Genomic DNA, 19,432 nt, shown 5'->3' with positions numbered 1-19,432 from the left:
GGTTTTCTCCTTATAAGTTTCTCATCCTAATAACTATCTTTTCTATTCTTTGAGTCTTCTTCAATAAATTTAGTATGAGAGGTTCAGAATCCCACAAAATGAAAAGAAGTTTTTTAGGTCATAATGCTTCCTTCAGAACTTGGCAGAAATCTCCCCACATTAAAGGTGAAGGCAGAAGAGGCACTCCACTGCGGACTTCAGAGCTCAGAGGTAGGAGAGAAGGTTGGAAGTACTCCCAAGACCAGGTGTGGGAGGTGAACTTTACTTTCCTCCATCTGAGGTATGACTTTCACTTATCTTTCCTTCTTGCATCTTTGGTTTGAAATGCAACGATCATCTGGGTATCAAAATAGAGATCTAGAAAAGATTGCCTTAACCCTCTTCTAGTCCCATAGATGTCCAAATTCTCTTCACAATTTATGTTCATCCCTGGGGACCCATATTTTTTTTTTAAGAAGTTGACCACCCAGGCTCCTCTGTCTCCAGGAGGTACCCACGCACAGGAAGGATTTTGTCAGCTCAACAGTCTTTACTAGAGATTTAGGGTAGGGCAGGGGAATAGAAATCACAGGAACAGCTCATACAGCACAGAGAACTGCCTCCTGCCCTCAGTGTGCCTGCATCCTCTCCTTCCATTTTTCCCCTTCTCTCATTTGCTTCTCTGGAACCGCATAAAATTCTCCCTTTGTCTAATGTGCAGCATTGTAGCATTCAGTTTTTGAAGAACTCACTCTGTTCCCTAAGGTTTGTTTTTGTTTTTGTTTTTGTTTTTACCAAATACAGTATTCTAAGAAGAATTTGCTGATAATGTTTTTCTCCTTACAGTAGGAATTTTGTTCACCCTCAAGTTTCTTTCCCATACTCAGAGTTTATTATTTCATATCTTTCTCTAACATCTCACTTTTCGCATACTTCCATTAAGGAAAACAGAAGCCATCACAAGGAAGTTCCCTTGTCTTCCACAACCAGTTTTATACACTTACCCGCATTGGCACTGATCTTTGCCCTCTTTTTTCCTATTATGAAAAAGACGAAAAAGTTTCTCCTTCCTCACAAAAGCTAAAAGTTCATCATGTTCTCTGGGTCTTCCCTCTTTTACTTTCTGAAACTTTTTATTCAGTTATTCCTCTCTCCAGCATCACTAATTTTTTCTGGTCAACTGGATCTTCCTCATCAATATATAAATTTTCTTCTATCGCCCATCTTAAGCAGAATTGTAAATTAACTTTTGTTCCTCCCTAGCTTCTATCCCAATCCTTTACAGACAGAATTTTTTTAAGGTCTGTTTATGCTGTCTCCATTTCCCCACCTTCAAGTAACGTTTCAACCCATTACAATCCACCTTTTCCCTTCATCCTTCCACTGAAAAAATTTATCAAAAGTACCAGTGCTCTCCGTGTTGTAAAATCCAATGGACACGTGTCTCTCCTCCTTTTCCCTGACTACCTACCAGCATCTGACAAGCTGATCATTTTCTTCTTTCTGGACTCATGTCTTATCTTGGTTTCTGACTCCGTGTTTGCCTGGCTTACCTCTTAGCCTTCAAGCTTCTCTTTTTCAGTCTCCTTGACTGGCTCCTTTTACTCTGTTTGACCACTAATGAAATGGATGCCACAGAGTTTAGCTTCACCCACCTTCTCTATTCTCTTCCTATGTAATATCACCCAATCTCGTGGCTATACAGAAGGCTCCCAAATTATTTTTTTCCATTTTCAAACTCCCCTTTCTGCTCCAGGCTCAAATAGAAGAATGCTTATTTAATACTTCCAGTTGGTTTTCTCTCAGGAAACATATTTCATATGTTCAAAGCAGAAATTTTGATTTTTTTCCCTCTAAAAATCTATTCCATCCCACTACAAGCAAATGCTATCAACATTTTTTCAGCTGCCAAAGCAAGAAATCTGTGAATCATTCCTGATGATTTTGTCTTCCCTTCTCCACATTCTGCCCCTTAGCAAGTTCTATCAATTCTACCTCTAACATAATTAAAATCCACCCATCCTCCATCTCTGCTGCCACCCCATCCAGGCCAGCACCATGTTGGGCCTGGTGAGCTCTCATAAAGTCCCTAACTAGTCCCCCTCTTCCCTCTCATCCCCTTTCAATCTATTTTCAGTAGCTAGAGTGAACTTTCAAATGCAAATCTGATTGAACAATGGCTTCTTACTCTTCCTCAAAGCTTGGTCTTGGCCTACAAGTCTCCACACTACTGCTTACTTTTACAACTACAACTTGACAACTCTGCCATTCATTCACTATAACTCATCCTCATGCTAGCCCTTTCTTAATTCCTTAAATGTACAAATTTTCTCCAGACGTAGGGCCTCTGCACAGGCTGGTTCTGTCACCTGAAATATTCATTCCCATGGTTCATTGCACTTTTGTCTTTTCGTCAGGTCATTAGAATGGTCTTTCCCAGTCACTGGGGTGCCCATTCCATTCTCTACCACTGCCTTCTCTTTGATTCCTCTATAACTTATGGTTGGTTTTCTGGTTTGTTTGTTTTTCCCACAAGGCTATTGGTTAATGGAGCTTTTATAGTTGGATGCCTCGGTCCCACTCGAGATGTTTTGGTTTGTGTAATCTGGGGTGAAAACTGAGTATCAAGATTTTTAATAGCTCCCTGGGCAATTTTAATGGGCAGCCAAGGACTCTAGACTAGTGCTTCTCAAAGTGTGATTCCCAAGCAACAGCATAAGCATCACTTGTGAACCTGTTAGAAATGCAGATCCTCTCAGGCCCCACCCCAGGCCTATCGAGTTAGAATTTCTCCAAGAGAGTCTGATGCATGTTAAAGCTTAAGAACTGCTAAAAAGAACAAAGGCCCTGAGGGTTATTTCTTGTATTCAGATGTACTGCATAGTGTCTTTGGCCTAGTAGGCATAATAGATACTTAAATCAACAAATGAATAATCAATAAGTGAATAAATTATGTAATAAATTATATATGAATGACTTTCTCTTGCATAATTGTATGCAGGTGATTTGATGCCAACATACTTCTCTCTACTAAGACCTAAGGATAAATTTATTCTCCTATCCCTCGCTAAGAAAGTATGTTATGTCAGAGATAGAAGAGCAGCAAAAAGCGTGATTTTTCTGAACTGCTGCCCTAGCAATTTCCTTTCTCAGCCTCATTTATATTACTCCGAACGCTAAAGCATTGGGTGTTTTGACAAATGTGCTATTTTCACTTCTCTGACTTTCACCTCTAAGTCAAAGGTGGTAAAGTGGAGAGGCTATTTATTAGATTTCATTGGTAACAGATTAGCACACACATTTATTTTCCTTTAATTTCCCAGTGAGTGGGTCACTAATGGCCTGCCCAATCCAATTAGGGGATGCCTGCATTTTCCAGGAGGAGCTTTCTCGTGTTGCATGTGAACACTCTTCCGCTAGAAACCCAGCACTGCGATTATCTGCACCTCCTCCCCAGCACCATCTGGACACCTCAACATTCTCAGGATGCAAGGTGCATCCTCTCTGTTCTTAGACATTTTATCATGCTGAGAATGCCCAGGCACAGGCAGGACTGTTGCAATTGGCTTGCTAGAGAAAGGGGAGAAGATTATCTACTCTCATTCTAGTGTGAAGTTGATATATAAGCTAGAGAGAAACAATGATATTAGTTCAAGCTGCTCAGAAGTGAATTATACCTCCCCTCGGACAGCATCTCTAACAAATAAGCCAAAAGCTGCTACTGGAGGTGGATGCTAATTCTGTGGCTCAGGCTTGTTTCTGGCATTATTCTCTATAATGCATCACTCTCCCACACCCCGGGGGGAAATAATGCTACTGCTGTATGTTGGCCTAAAGGGCTATTCCTGCAATATCCTCTCCTGCAGGGGTGCCCTGGAGAGCTTTCCTCCCAGATCACAGGGGCCTAATTGGTGTGTATTTTCAATGGCTTTCCTGTAGGGGCGGCAGCAGCAGCTTTGAAGGGCGGCACAAGGACTTACTCAACAAAGATGCCCTCCCCTCTCCCTCCTGGTCCTTCGTGGCTGAAATTCTCAGCCACTGTCATTCCTTTAAAACACAGGAGTACGGCACTCCCTGGGTAGATTCCTTCCTGATCATCTCCCTCTCTGCTTACTTGGTCTTCACCTTTCCAAGATTACTGAGGATTAGTTTAGCTAATAGATAAATCATTGCAAAATTCTTGAAGGAAAAAAAGACCCAGACAGAAAATGAGATCACAAATAAACTCATGGGCTCTGCTCACCCCACTGCAGAATCAGGGAAAACAGACCCTCATGCTGCATGACAAATGGAATTTGGACATGCTCTGAAACATCCCATGTGCCTTGGACATGGTGAAAAGAGTGGGTGGCCAGCTGTTATGATGAGAATCCACTGTGGAAACTGATCCTGCCACTAGAACCTTCCTGAAATGATAACAAAACCTATTCCAGGACCATAGTATGCAGATTAAATAACCTATCTGCTTATTTTGATAGAATATGGCATGATGAACATCCTAACCACCTGTATTCAAAGTATCTTTCCACCTGGGATAAGTTGGATGACTAAAACTTCCTATTTCTTCTCCTTTGTACTTAGACAAAAAGGTTCCTATTATATCTGGGGCAGAGGAAAGAGGGAGGATAGTGGTAGCACTTCAGTACACTCTCTGCCATTGGAGCCTTAGCTGAAAGCTGCTTATGACTTTCGGTCCCTTCTCCTGGATGGGCTCTAATGCAGAAGGATCAGGGCAGATCTGGAAGGGCAAGCCCAGGTAGGGGGCTGGGGCAGCATGAAGGTAATGGTGCCTGGTCTTGGGTGTGGTGGAATGTGGCAATGAAAAGGTGATGCCCAGAAAGGGATTGAGAGTCACCCTCTACTTCATAGTTTTTTGCTCTTCAGTCAAAGTAAACTTTTAAAATCCAACTCCAGTTACACCATTCCTCCAATGACTCCAGAGAGTTCTCATCATCACGTGAGGATGAAGACATGAAAGGTGACTCCCACCCACCTCTCAGGTCTTATTTCACAGCCTTATTACATGCTCTTTTATACCCCATACTTTATACAGCCCATTACAACTTTATTTTGATAAGTGATTGTGTAATTAGCTATTTACTATCTATTTCTATTAAACTGCAAGCTACATGATGGAAGAGACTTGACCCATCTTTTCTCAATGCTTTATTCAAGATGTTCTACAGTACTCATAGTAAATTCTCAAAAATTGTTTGTTGACTAAAGGATGAAAGGATTAATTTGCATTGGAAAACACAGGATTTGTCTACAGATAAAATATAGAAAAGGATAGAAACAAGTAGATAAATATTTCAAGCGAAAAACACTGTTTCTCTCCTTGGGAGGGAAAAATGATGGGTACCCTCTGTTACAAGTGATTGGGTTAAAGCTTTCCACTTTAGCTAAATTAAAATCTGGTAACTTCTCTTTTCTAGTGCACAAACACAAAATTTAGGTAACGTAGTGGATAGCTATTTGCTATTTGGGATAAATGAAATGGTGGCCAACTCTCATGCATCTATATACATTCATCTTGACAAATTTTGATCTTGGGCCAACTTTTTTTCATACTAAATAAAATGCAAAATGATATCCAGTCATGGGTGTGGTTAGAGAACACAAATACAATGAGAAAATTCCATATTTAAATCTAGAATTTTGGGGGCCTGCTTTGGACTATCTGTAGTACTCTTTGGTATATATAAGCGTATTAACACAGCTAATTGAGAGCTAGCTGTATGATAATATTATCAGCAATACCTTTATTTAAACCACATTTGACCCAGCAATTCTATTCCCAGGGTGCATATCCAAAAGAAATGGAAACATAAATTCTACAAAAAGACTTGTATGATGAGAATGTTCATGTCTGCCTTATTCATAACAGCTCCAAATTGGAAACAACTCAAATGCCCATCAACAGGAGAATGGATATTAGGAATATATTCATATGATAGAACATGACTCAGCATTAAAAAGGAATTAATGATACAAACAGTAAGATTGTTGAATCTCCTAGACATTATGTTGAGAAAAAGAATTCATACTCTATGGTTCCATTTAACTGAAGTTTAAGAGGCACAATTAATTTATGACACTTAACTAGAAATCTGAACCATGGTTGTCTCTGGACAGGGATATGGATGGGGGACTGCTTGGAAAAGACCATGAAGAAATTTTGGGGGGTGTAGGAAGTGTCCTATATTTTGATTTGGGATTATTTCAGTCCGGCACATACATCTGTCAAAACGCATTGAACAAACATGAGATCTGTGCTTTTTACCATAGGTAAGTTATACCTCAATAAAGACAGAAGTAAAAAAAAATTCAAACCAGTAATTTGTATTCTCAAGAAAATACTTTAAAGGCAACTTTTTTTCATACTAAATAAAATGCAAAATTATATCCAGTCTCGGGTGCGGTTATAAAATGTACTTTGTTTCTTTCAAAGTATTTGACATTAAAATTGGAAAAAATAAAAATGCCTATTCACATACATAATCAGTTATATATGAATTAAACTATGCCCCTAAATTATAACAAACCTGGCATGTGGTTAATAATCATGTCTACCTGTGAATCCAACAGTGAAATCCAAAGCTCTACAGAAGCAGGGATTTTATCTTGTTTAGATTTATGGTTTAAGCATCTATCTACCTCAGTGCCTGAACTCATACCTTGAAGTATTTAAGTAAATTTGAAGAAGACTTAACTTCTTGAGGTCTCAGTTTCTTCATTAATATAATGGAAATAATATTTGACTTCCTGGCGTGTATTCTATAAATAGCATAATAACCAAAAATACTTCCGGAAGTAGTTAAAGTTCTAACTCAACCCAAATGAAAAATCATTTTGATTTTTTCAGGAGGTGGCTTTGTTTCAGTCCTTCCTTTTTCCTGCAGACTGACCTAGATAAGATAATGAATCCAGAAGTCTGACCCACAGGGACTTAGGTAATCAAGCTTTCAAGACTTAGCTCACAGGATAAATCACCTATAGAGACTTTCTCACACCCTCCACACCCAACATAAAGGCACACACACAACACACACACTCATGCTCACATGTAAAATCAGCCACACCTTCTTTGGTATCATAAGGGCAGAAATTTGTTTTATCAATCTTTGTATATTTGCACTGTCTAGAACAGTAGTCCTCATAGGGTCAGTGTTTAATTTTTTAAAATACATGAATGGACTTCAATGTATTAAAATAGTCCAATAATAGAGTGATCTGATTTTGCAGGGATTACAGAATGTGTGCTGCATATCTACATGAATAAGCTTTAACTGTATCCTATATGGAGAAGAATTCAGCCTCATAGAGATCAAGTAGTTACTTGCTCAAGGTCATTCAGCTACAAGGTAGCTGATGTGGGATTCATTCCATATTTGTTTCCTCCCAATGGTCATAATCATTGTCACCCTGCTATATTATTGAAGTTGTTTTGCCAACATGCATTACATTTCAGATGTAACCTCAGGTAAGACCAACTTATATAATAATCTTCCTAAAGATGGAAAGATTTTTCCTTTGATGATTAAGTTTTCATTGCTGATTAGAGTACCAGGATAGAAATGCAAAGATTTAGATTACAGGGTCAGGCAAGTCCCTTTTGAACTTTGTAACCTGAGGAAAATCATTGGAGCTCTCTGAGCTTTCATTTCTTTACGTTTAATTAGAGAAAATACTGTCTACTCTGCTCTCTCTCACAGGGTAGAAAGGTTCTATGCAATGTTCTATGAAACATGAAGTGTCATGAAATGCTTTTAAAAAGACATATCAGGAATCATTGCACTGTGGGAGGCTGGGCTGAAGTCAGACAGTATTTGGATTGCTTTTTTTTTTTGAATTTTTGAGTGTACATATGGATACCGTACATTTATATTTATATATGTGCTGTTTTCTTAAAAATGTTTTTAAAGTGAAGATAACATTTGGGTAATTTGGGGGGTCTTATTAATTGAAGATTTTCTATTAATTCCCACCAAGGAGACCCAGTGGAATAGTTCACCAGTCTGAAATGAGAGGCCTGTGACCATGTGGCCTACTCATTTAAGCAGATGGAATAACACATTCAGTGCTAATTACAGTCTTCAAAGGGTCTTCAAAGGGTAGCAGTAAATACTATGTATTTCCTTTATTTAAAACACTAGCAGATGAAGAGTTCTTTTTTTCTCCTTAATGAATATAGGATTCCCATCTGTTATCTTTACAAAAATGTACCATGTAATGCAGAAGGAAAAATAGAATTGAAAAGATTGTGTCATTGTCTTTCTTTTGCAGGAAGCCATTCTTTTCTGGAATTAGATGCTGTCTTTTTTCCTTTTTTTCTTTTTTTTTCTTTTTTTCTTCAGTCAAATCTTCCTTCAAAGCCATGGGAAACTATTGGTCAGTCAGTGACTAGGTGATGACTGGTCTCTATCTTAAAAGCGGTGATAGATACCAGATACTTACTCAACATCCATCCCAACCCCCTCCTAGTTTGTCTGCCTGGACCAGAGAGCCTGGAAGGTTTAGACCTGTGTTTCCCAGATGCTCAGCAGCTAGGATGCAGTCAGGTAACCATGGAGATCTCTCCATGCAGCCCCAGCTAGGAGAGACCCAGATGCAGAAGTGAGCAACAAGAGGAGAGCAGCTTTTTAAGCTGGCAGGGACAAGGGGACCTGGTTCTTTTATGGTAGCATTTCTAGTGTCTGGTCCTAGTGTGTTAGGCCAATAGAAGGCAATGGGGACAGCACTGTTCTTTTAGCAAAAAAAAAAAAAAATTCTGTGAAGCCATTAGGCATTTTTCATACTTACTGTGTTTGCGTTTGTAGCTGATTATACATAAGCTTGTTTTCTGGTGCTCCCAGAGACGTTTGTGAGCTACCTAACAACCTTTAATACACTCTTCTCTGCTCAAACTAGTCAGAGCTGAATTCTGTTGGCTATAAGAGTTCTGACATTTATAGAGAACACTGCATGGGGCTTTAACCAGGAGGACACAGATCTATTGACACACTTTGGCAGACACCATGAGTTGCCTATGCAATAGCCTTTTCCCTTCTTTCTTATTAATAGAACCCTATGTTTTAGAGGGTAGCAATGTCCCCAGCTGGAAAATGACACTTACTAGCTTCTTCTGCAAATAAACATGGCTCTGGACATAATTCTAGCCAAAAGGTTGTTGGCTGACGATATCTGAGTAAGCTTTGCTTCCCTGATGTAAGCACCACTCCCGTTTTGCCTCTTTTCTGCCAGAAATAGAGAAGAAGCAGTTGGAGCTTCAGCATCTGTCTTGGGACCACTGTGGAAACCAGGAGAACAGAAGAGACCCTGCCCTGATATCCATGAGCCTCAGGACCAATGACAGCAACAAACACCTGCAGCACCTCCAGACTTCTTGTTGCATGAGAGAAATCCATCTCCAATATCGACTTCCAAACACCATCACATTGGGGGTTAAAGTTTCAGCATATGAATTTGGGGAGACACAACACCCAAAGCAGCAGCAATTTCGATAACACGTGCCTACAGGAACAGGCAGCCTGTCCTGCCCTGTATCAGCAAGCTGGGCTAGATCACCAAGAATTCCGAGGTTCCTTTCCCATCAAGTTGACCCTTATTTATATATTTTTCCTGAAGAAGTTTCCAAATTCTACACCCAATTAGTAGGGAAAGAAATCCTGTCTCTTCTTTAGGATCCCACACTTAACTCTCAAAGACCAAAAAATAGAAGGCACAGGGAGTCAAAAGTCAGCTCTCTCTATAAAAGGTGATTCTACCAGAGCTCCCAAATATGACATAAACTTATTAAAGGTAGTGCGTTCCCAGTCACATAAGGTGTTTAAGCACAGGCTAAATGACCTTCGGGAGAGAATGTTCAAAATACTGAGTCAAATATTTAGCTGTGGTTAAAAAAGAGTCTCTTCCAGTTTTAGCTCTTGGATTGTGTCAACATCCCTCTCGTAGTGCTTTACGCTTGAACACCAGAGAGCTTGTCTATTCCGCTCACCCCTCGCCGTCATTGTGAGGACCATCCCTACCCCTCCAGCACCCTGTGTGTCACGGGTGTACTCTTTTTTACTGAGTATAAAGAAAGGCTTTTGGAAGGAATGGAAACCATGAAGCCAAAGGTGAAACATATTAGAAAAAAAAAAGTGAGAGACGAAAGGAGACCAGTAAAGGCAGAAGGAAGGGTACCGAGTTAATTTAAAGCAGGAGTTGGAAGTGAGTAGATTACAAAGTTGAATTAAGTTCAGTTCCTAGAAAAGAAGCTGTATCCAGACACTTGAGGGCACGAGGACCAGCTGAGCATCCAGCTTAGGGTGCTGAAGAAGGAGCGAGAAGACAGTTCCAGCCTGCCATGGGGGAAACGTACCAAGACAAAGTCTGCTTTCCTCACACCCTCAAGCTCAAAATGATTGCTCAAGGACAGAAAAATACATTGGGGTAAAAATAACCACACTTACATCTAACAGTGCCAAACCTGAAGTCTGTAACACGCTGCCCTGTTTGCAGTCTGATACCTTGGGATTTCTCACCTTTACAAAAAGTAGTTCCTTGCACTCTAAGTAATTTGGCTGAGTGTGATGTTTCTGATGAGTCATTTACAGAGATAGGGCTCTGATGGGACTTAGGGGACAGCATTGTGTTCCCGTATCTTCTGGTCAGGCAGATTAGGCAGTGGAAAGATCAGTGACCAACACAGGGAGCTTCCTGGGTACGAAGGACCCTGACTGTCTCTCATCAGCTCTTCTTTACCTGACCAATTCCACTGTCTCCAGCAACAGTCCCTTTGGTGCAGAGATCACCACATTTCTGCTAGCTCAGCCCAGATACTGTTTAAGGGGAGGAGTGCCTGATTGCATCTCGTGTTCCTAAGCTCTTGGTGTTTACTGACTCACGTTTCAGGTGATTGCCAAGAGGCACCACCCCTCGGCTGTGCTCATGACACGTTCCTATTCATTAAATCGCGAATCCCCAGAACCAGGTCCTTAGCTCAGCTTGCCTTCAACAAAGCAGGCGATGAGCAGGAAACTGAAAAAATACACCCGGCTCTAACTTTCTTCCTCTTGGCTGGCTTTGAGGCTTTCCTGCCCCCACACAGCTCCCTATCACTGCTCAAGCTGCGGAGGAAGCAACTGGCAGAGGCGCAGTAGCCTGGAGCGCCCCATTTTCCATTCAAGGAGGCATTCTCCCTCCGTGGAGGCATCCTTCCTTCCGCGGCAGATGCTGAGGGGAAATGCACCCCTAAAGTTTTGCAGAAGGATTTCTCAGATGCGACATGCCTCTTAGCTTCCTCTGTCCTGTACTCTCTTACCTCCCAATGCTACCAGCACCTAACATCAAGCAGCCCTACAACCCAGAGAAAAGTGCGCAAACTTATCAAACCGGCCCATCAGAAAGGTTAGATTCCACTTTTCAGAACCTTTAGGAATAGACACTTGTTTTCTACAGGTGGCTGAATCCTTGTGAAAATTACTTTGGTCCTTGCCCTCCAAATAACATACAGATTTTTTTTCTCTCAGATAAAACTGGTAGAAGGATAAAGAAGACAAATGGCTTTTTTGATTTGTATTGACAGCCCAGCTTTCTTTAAGTTGAAAATGGGCTAAACATCACAAAATTGAGGACTTGTCAGTCTGATCCTTAACCAGGTACCTCCAGGCCTCCACAGAACACTCTGCCCCCTCCACCTGCTCCTGGCTGTGCCCTCTCCATTTCCACCCTCCCCCCAACACTTGCCTTTCATCCTGTTTGCCAAGGAGTGTTCCTTGCGTCATTCAGGTCTGGCTCTAAGATCCATTTCGTCTTAGAATTCCTCGTGGACTACAAAAAGGGAGAGCGATATTACTGAATGCTTAAATAAGACAAATTCCATGAAAACCTGCAACACAGGGCTGTGGAAACACACTCATGCCGTGTTAAATTCATAACATAAATGTTGATATCATTCATGTCATGTCAGCTGTATTCAAAGTTTCCTTAATTTATACTGAGTCTCTAGAAAGCAGAGATGGATAGAGCAGGATAATAAGATCGAATTCAATTTAATAAATATTTGCCAAGGACTATATGCAAGGTAACATCTTTGCATAGAATCATACAAGAATAATAGCTAATGAGTGTTCTTTGATGAGAATCATTTTATATTATACTGGGAGAAATTTCATTTTTGTTACAGGATTTTTTTGAAAAGAGAGGAGAAAGAAATCACTGTTCTCTCAACACAAATCAGGATTTTATTGAAATTTCAAATGATTATATTTCAAAGAACTTCTAGACACTTTTCAAGTAAAGTTTTTTTTTTTTCTTCTCTTTTCAAATGGGAAAAAATAGTGGAAGAAACCATTACTCATGGAATGGCATATTTCATGCTAATGTTCCTTTTTAAAGTTTCAAGAAATTAAAGAGAATGACCAAATAAAACCCATGCAAATGATTATTCCAAGTCCTGCCCATACTATAAACAGTTGGTTCTAAAGACAGAAATTTGGGATGATGGGAAACATGCTCGCTTTGTTTTTAATGTCAGTCTCAGTCATGAAGGTGATCAGTTAGCACATCACAGTGGGGGGTTATTTTCTAATAAAGCAGACCCACATGAAGAAACATTCTGCCTGGAATCATGCACTTTAAGTTCTAATGTAGTACAAGAAATTTCTGGGACAGCATCTTCCTAAGAGGGAAAAAGCTGTGATGATGCAGGCTCTAGTGCTTCTTGTGCTTTTTCAACACAAAACTTGACATTGAGACAGACGTCAGAAGAAGCAGGAAGCCATTGCTTACAATGTCACAATTCAGTGCCCCTGGGGTGAGTCTTAGGGAGTCAGTGATAAGGACGGCCAGGGTAAGAGTATGACCCCAACCTCGTAGGGCTCAGAGGCAGGGCAGGCGGTGGCCTCCACGTGTAGTACGAGCCATGCTGACCGAGGTCACTGCGGCAGAGTAGTTCTTCCTAACATCAGACTACCTTCTGTGGGAGAGGCTTCAGATTTTGGTTCTGCTTCTGAGTAACTGCATGACTTTGGTAACAACAACACGACAACAGTAACACCAGGTCACTGAACGTAACTATGTATCAGGTACTTTCACTGTAATTACATTTATTCACCTATTTCATCCTCACAACGACTCCGAGAGGTACACAGTAGTGCTGTCCCCATTTTATAGGTGAAGGATTCGAGGGGCAGGGAGACCAGGAAATCTGCCTAATATCACAAAAGGCAGTGAATTGTGTGGTCTCTGAGTATTAGTTTCTTTTTTCCCTAAAATGGGGATCATTTTACTTACATTGCAGGACTATTGTGAGGATGAAAGAAATAATAAAGGGAAAGAATCTGGCACATAATAGATGTCAATTAAGTAGAGATACTAATCATTCCTTTAGATTAAAAACCCTTCTCCTAACACCCTCCTGATATGAATTCGTAATGATTCCTCATTTTATTCAGAGGTTGCTTATCCACCAAAGCTACAAGCCAAGTAAGAACAAGGAAAGAAGCACAGAGCAATCAAAAGTCTGATCAACACAAGCAATAGAACAACCCACTTGCCCATTATCCTAACAGCGTCCCCAGGAACCTCGCCAAGAGCCTGTTCACTCCAAGGGAGCCCTGGTTCTAAGGGGCTTGGTTCTGAGGCTTCCCAGCTCACAGATGAATAGAAATGCAAAGTAAGAAGGGAAGAGTCTGCTAGGAGCAAACTGTGACAGCTGACAGTCTGGCTACAGTAGGAGAAACTGAACTGCTATAGCAGCCAGACAGGAGAACTCAAAATGCAGACCAGCCTGGGCTCTCTGAGGAGGGCAGAGTCCTGGATAACAGATCACCCAGCCTCTGAGAGGCCTCTCCTGGTAACTCACCACTCATTTTGGCAGAGTTGCTGCTACTTCTCTGTTTCCCATTGAAGCCCACGCCTTGTTCACAGCCCTGACACAGTCTCCTTTGCTCTGGACTGCAGCAGTTTGTCTTCGGTATCCTCATGCTAATTTGACCTTAAGCTCTGTAAATGGCAAGAGCAAATACTTCATTCATCTTTGTATCTCTGAGTCTTATGTAATGACGGGCGCTGTATACATGCTTGTTGAGTGAATGGTTATTGATTCAATTTATCACAAGAGAGAGACAAGAATTTGAATTCATGTTTCCAGTGATAGGAAACAATGCAAAGGATGTTGAGAAACTTTCTGTTCAAAGCCATTCCAGCTTTTGAAAGTTTTCACCGAAAGAGATCAGCGTCCATAACCTGGAAAATGAATATTCATGTGAAGCGCATCATTACCCAATGGTTCTGGATAAAGGATTTCCTTGTCTACTGACCCACTGGGAGAAGAGGAGAGGACAGGAGGAGAGGGACCTAGGTCCTAGTGAGCACTTGGGAAATTGCCTGGAGAGGAACAGAGTACAAGAGTCCGATCGTGAATACTGAAGATGAAGGTGATCGATGTCACGATTGTACTGAGACCCAGCCCTCGTTCTGCCCTTTTTCCAGAAAATGGAGTGGCATTTTAGGATGAACTTGGAAAAGTAATCTGAGTTACTTTGGTAGGAGGCATCAGCCTTATTCATTTGAAAGAATGAACACAAAGCAGGATAATGAAGCAAGACAATAATTTATCAGCTAAATTTTGAGGTGTCTATGCTGCAGGGAAGGGTGCTCTTACGAAATATAGAGGAAATGCATTTGATTGACACAGGGGACTAGACTCTGGAAAGATTCAGGGAATAGAGAACCCCTGGATATCCAGACTAGTTGTTTTCCAGAGCTGTGGGGAAGGAGGAGAGTCAGAGAGGAAGCAAATCATGAATGGGTATCCTGGGGTGCTGGGGATGAGAATTAGGAGTGGGATTATGAACTGCAAATCCAGAGATGGGGCAGCATGAGAAGACGTATTAGGTTGGCTTGGGGGGATCTGAATTCAGAGGAGACTAGTGCCCAACTTTCAATAGAGAATCAGAGAAGAAGCCAGATCTCTGAGTAGAAATACCCTGATGGTGTGCCTTGGCACACAGGACTGCACAGCTCCCTGGAGCTGCATCCCCAACCCAGGAGCAGGGGAGGTGATGAAGGGCCAGAAAGAGACACCAAGCTTTGCACGGCCCCATGCTTCCTGGGCCCAGCAGCATGACCTGTGCCCCTGAGAGTGCCGTGATCGTGAGACCAGGAAAACCCAGACCCCAAGCAGCCTCAGAATGGTTCCTGAGTGGACTCTACTGAAAATGAGATGGGAAAGAGAAACCTGAACACTAATTAAGATGGAGGACCACCTGGTTCAGACACAAGCCCCTCAGATTACGCTTTAGCACTAAATAAGGTGCCAGAATTATACACAACTTGAGTGTAAGGGATTGTTTCAACCTCGTGGAACAATGTGAGCTTCATTGATGGACTAAGTTTCATACCTGCAAAAACGCCCACCTTTGGCCACATCCTGATTGAGCTTCACCTAAAACCCTCCATCAGGAACATCTCCCTGGGCTGGGAGCCAAGGGCCTCTCTCTTTGCTTTGCTCTCCTCTGCATTTCAAGGATGGAAATAGCACACTACTGACCTGTTGTACGTTTCAGAAATAATCCAAATCCAAACTTGAAGTCACCCTGTGTCGATCAAATTGTGTGTAATGAGGTGAATTGAAATGTGTTAAAGGGGAGGGTGGGCAAAGCATACAGCCTGTGCAGCCTCAGGGCTGTGTATCTTCTGACGGAGCCCTCCCCTCATGCTCCATAAAGGTTCCTGTGGTTTCCATCACAAGTCACTTCTCTGATGGCGCTGTGACAGTCACAGGCAGAGAAAAGGTCAATTAGACCTGTGACAACTCATCACTAAAAGCACACGGAAGAGCGTGCCCCACGCTGGTGTCCTTCCCATTTCCATAATCATGCACTTCATTCTGTGGTTCTGGCAGATGTCTGGGAATGTAATACGGAGAATTTAAATAAGTTGAAAGGCTTCTGGCTCAGCCCACTTTCTCTTCTTTTACAAATTTGGTTTCTGCTGCTGTTCATTCACATTTCATACCCTTGATAGACTATATTTAGTCTCCATATTTTGTAGTTTTTGGAGGCATGAATTAAGTTTCACTTGCAAAATGAAAAACTGTGGAATTTCTCTTCTCCCTGGATGAAAGGAGGCTCACTGGGCACCTGGAGCAATTTTGCAAATTTTGCCAGAAACAAGAATCAGATTTCACCAGTGAATATAGGTTTATGCAGCCTAGAAATTGTACTGTAAATCAAATTCTAAGAGTCAATTGAAATGTCACTTTTTGCCTTCATAAGACAATCTGGAATAACACCAAACCAGATAAAATTATCATCCCATCATCCATGCTCTCAACTGAGAAGCCTTGTTACTAGGCAAAGAATGTGTGTCAAAGAAATTGACAATGAGAGAAAATAGTGCAGGTCGGAAGTAATTTTGTTGAACACTGTCTCAGTCAGTTCAGGCTGCCATAATGAAATCTCATAGCCTGAGTGGCTTAAGCAACAGATATTTATTTCTCACAATTCTGGAGGCTGGAAGTCCTCGAGTGTCAGCATAGTTAGGTTCTAGTGAAGGCTCTCTTCTTGGCTTGCAGATGGCTTCTGCCTTCTTGCTTTGTCTTCACATTGCAGGGGGAGAAGGGTATCTTCCTTTTCTTATAAAGCCACCAATCCTATCGGATTAGGGCTCCACCCTTATGATCACAGTCAACTTTAACTACCTCCTGAAGACTATCTCTAGATACAGTCACTCTGGGGGTTCAACATATGAATGGGGTGGGGTGCATAATTCAGTCCATAACTAACATCTTTGTAAGCAATCTTCTACAGTTCTTCAGCAGATATATCCCTTTAGTCTAAGAATTATGGATTGTGAATACATTGATTGTACACGAGTGTTTTACTGGTTTCAAAACTTTCAACATATGCTAGAGAAGTAAGAAATCAATCAGCGAAGGACCACTAGGACCTGCAGCCTAGAAGTAAACATTCTCTAATTTGGTGAATAAGAACGGCATTTCAAGGCTAGCGACTCCAATGAACACTAAAATTTTCTTGTCACAAAACAACAGGAACATCCCCTCAAACACAGTCTTTCCCCTAAAATGAGCTGCTTATGAATCAAGCCAGAGCCATTGCCTAATTGTACCACAGGGGAGAAAACCTAAATTCTTTATACACTTAATTAAGATACCTTCCAATAAATGTAATTCTTCCCCCCAGCATCCTATTGTCCTGTATTCTCTCTTTACTCTCTCATATGAATTCTGCATGCTATTTAAGAAACCCACAATTAAGGATGAAGACTTCTGTTTAGGTAAGACTTCATCTTCCATCACCTACAAACCTGCCTCCAAGACCATGCCGAAAGGTATCTTACACCATGATAATTATTCAATTCCAAGGTCTTTTCTCTTCTATAAGCCCCACCTAACTCAACATCTTGACATAAAATGATCTTTTCTGTCTGAGATTCTGTAGCCCTTGTACTGTTTGCAAAATGCCTTCAGCAGTCTACTGTTTACTGCAGTCTTACTCAACCTTCAGGTACCACTAGTTCTCTGTGAGAGTATTTTTGTGACTGTATACGTGTGTGTTTCATTTCAATGATAACCTGAAACATACAAGCAGGCTCTAGGTCCTCTGATAAACACCTGATAACTGGGAATTGCCTTATATTGTTAATGACCAATGAAGTTTATGACTCCAAGTAGAACCACTTTAATCACCATAAACTAATAAGACAAGGGTAATAGACAATATGCAAGTGATGCTTTTCCATTAAGTGAGAGCTAAATAAAAGCCAGGTATTTCTACATGCAGAAATAATTACCATTAGTTTAAAACAAAAAAGTGCTTGGAGAATTATGTTATCACTCAGCATACAGTCATAGAAGCATGTCAGACTCAAAAGAATCTGTGCCAATTTAGCGTCAATAAAACATTACTTATCACATTAAATTGATGACTGTTAATTGGAATATGTGGCTTTGGTTATCTTTTTCATATTTAATTTATAAACGTTTTAGTTTTATAGCTATTTAAGAGCTAAAAGCATATACAGTATACCTGGTTTACATTTGTACATATTTAAGTTTCATTACAACATAAATAATTTAGGTCAACACTGAAATTCCACAGACTGTTTTAAAGTTATGACTATAAAATACTAATATATTTTAATTGTTTAATACAATGCTATATTGTGACTTTTGTATTGTGGCCTTAAATGGTTGTACCAGTCTTTTACTATTTAATTATTTCCATCTGTTACTGCCTTGATGCCCCAAATAAAATGTAAATTTCTGCAAGACAGAAAAGAGCTTTGGGGCCATTTGCATGCTCTAGCATCTTGCACAGTTCTGAAGATGTAATGAATGCTCAGTAACATTTGTGGATTTTAGCTCTTTGAGCAACCATTCTGGACTTAACTTTCCACTCCAAAATATTGTCTACTCTTTTTTTTTTTGAAATCTACTTCCAAGAAAGGTATTTTTAAAAATCTATTTAGTCTTATGTTTCTGTGTCTACTATGATCACAGGCAAGTGATAGTTCACCTTTACTAAGTATACCCCAGGTGCCAAGTACCGTTCTGAAGACTGAATACAGATCATCTCACTTCATCCTAATAACTGTAAGAAGGTAGGTAGGATAATGAGCAGAATACTTCCGCTTACGAATGAGGAAACTTGGTAATAGAGAGCGTAAGTACATTCCCCAAGGGTCATACAACTTTTAAGTGGCAGAAGTCGGGTTTGAACCAGGACATACTAAGCCCATGATCCATCCTCATATTGTCTGCAACTTTCAGTTTGCAATAGGAATGTGCAAGTTACTGTTCTGTTACTGCACTGATGCCTCAGATCTTTCATCAGACAAATACAGAATAGACGGAGAAAATGTTCCCCTTCACTCGTCAGGGAGGCATATGGCTACCACCTCATTAAACTGAACACCTACCATATAATATCAATTATAAAGGAGCAAACGACAAAGTATAAAGCTGTTCCACCTTCGAATTTTTTAAATAGACCTGTTATTGAAAAGCAAATATTTTGATATTTACTTGGTATATTACTCATATTCATTTTGCCCTTGATTTTGCTTGGAGCAGTGCTTGGCACATACACAGCAATCTAATATTTGTTGAATGGATGAAATCCTGTCCTCTTTCAAACTTACAAATAGTCATCCACCCTGGAATTTAGGTTCATCTTCCGTGTGCAAAACTCACTTTATTTTCATCGTCAATTCATTCCTTTTTTTTTTTTACATGTAAAATTGTAACTTTATTAAGGAGAGACACATAGTCTTGTGGGACTATGGAAGTACCTATGGTCAGGGATGCTTCCTCGAGGTGTGATAATTGAGCTCCTAAAGGAAATACAGGCATTTACCGGGGAAAACAAAGAGCATGGTTAGAGGAATTAAAGGGTGAAGGTAGGGAGAGCAGTTCAGAGCTAATTACAGCCATCAAGAATTA

General features: G+C 40.6%; 1 protein-coding gene across 3 annotated transcripts in view; it reads right to left on the bottom strand.

The window, feature by feature from the left end:
- Positions 1–19,432, bottom strand: part of CTTNBP2 (cortactin binding protein 2) — a 376,816-nt gene that overhangs the window by 231,526 nt on the left and 125,858 nt on the right. For all 3 annotated transcript variants that reach the window (XM_074367170.1, XM_074367169.1, XM_074367171.1), the window contains exon 3: positions 11,710–11,793. The gene's annotated coding sequence lies outside the window, so the exon portion shown is untranslated. The remainder of the gene's footprint in view (positions 1–11,709; positions 11,794–19,432) is intronic.

The sequence above is a fragment of the Camelus bactrianus genome, chromosome 7 (assembly GCF_048773025.1).
Source record: "Camelus bactrianus isolate YW-2024 breed Bactrian camel chromosome 7, ASM4877302v1, whole genome shotgun sequence".
Lineage (NCBI taxonomy): Eukaryota > Metazoa > Chordata > Mammalia > Artiodactyla > Camelidae > Camelus > Camelus bactrianus.
This window is presented reverse-complemented; position numbering and strand designations above follow the sequence as displayed.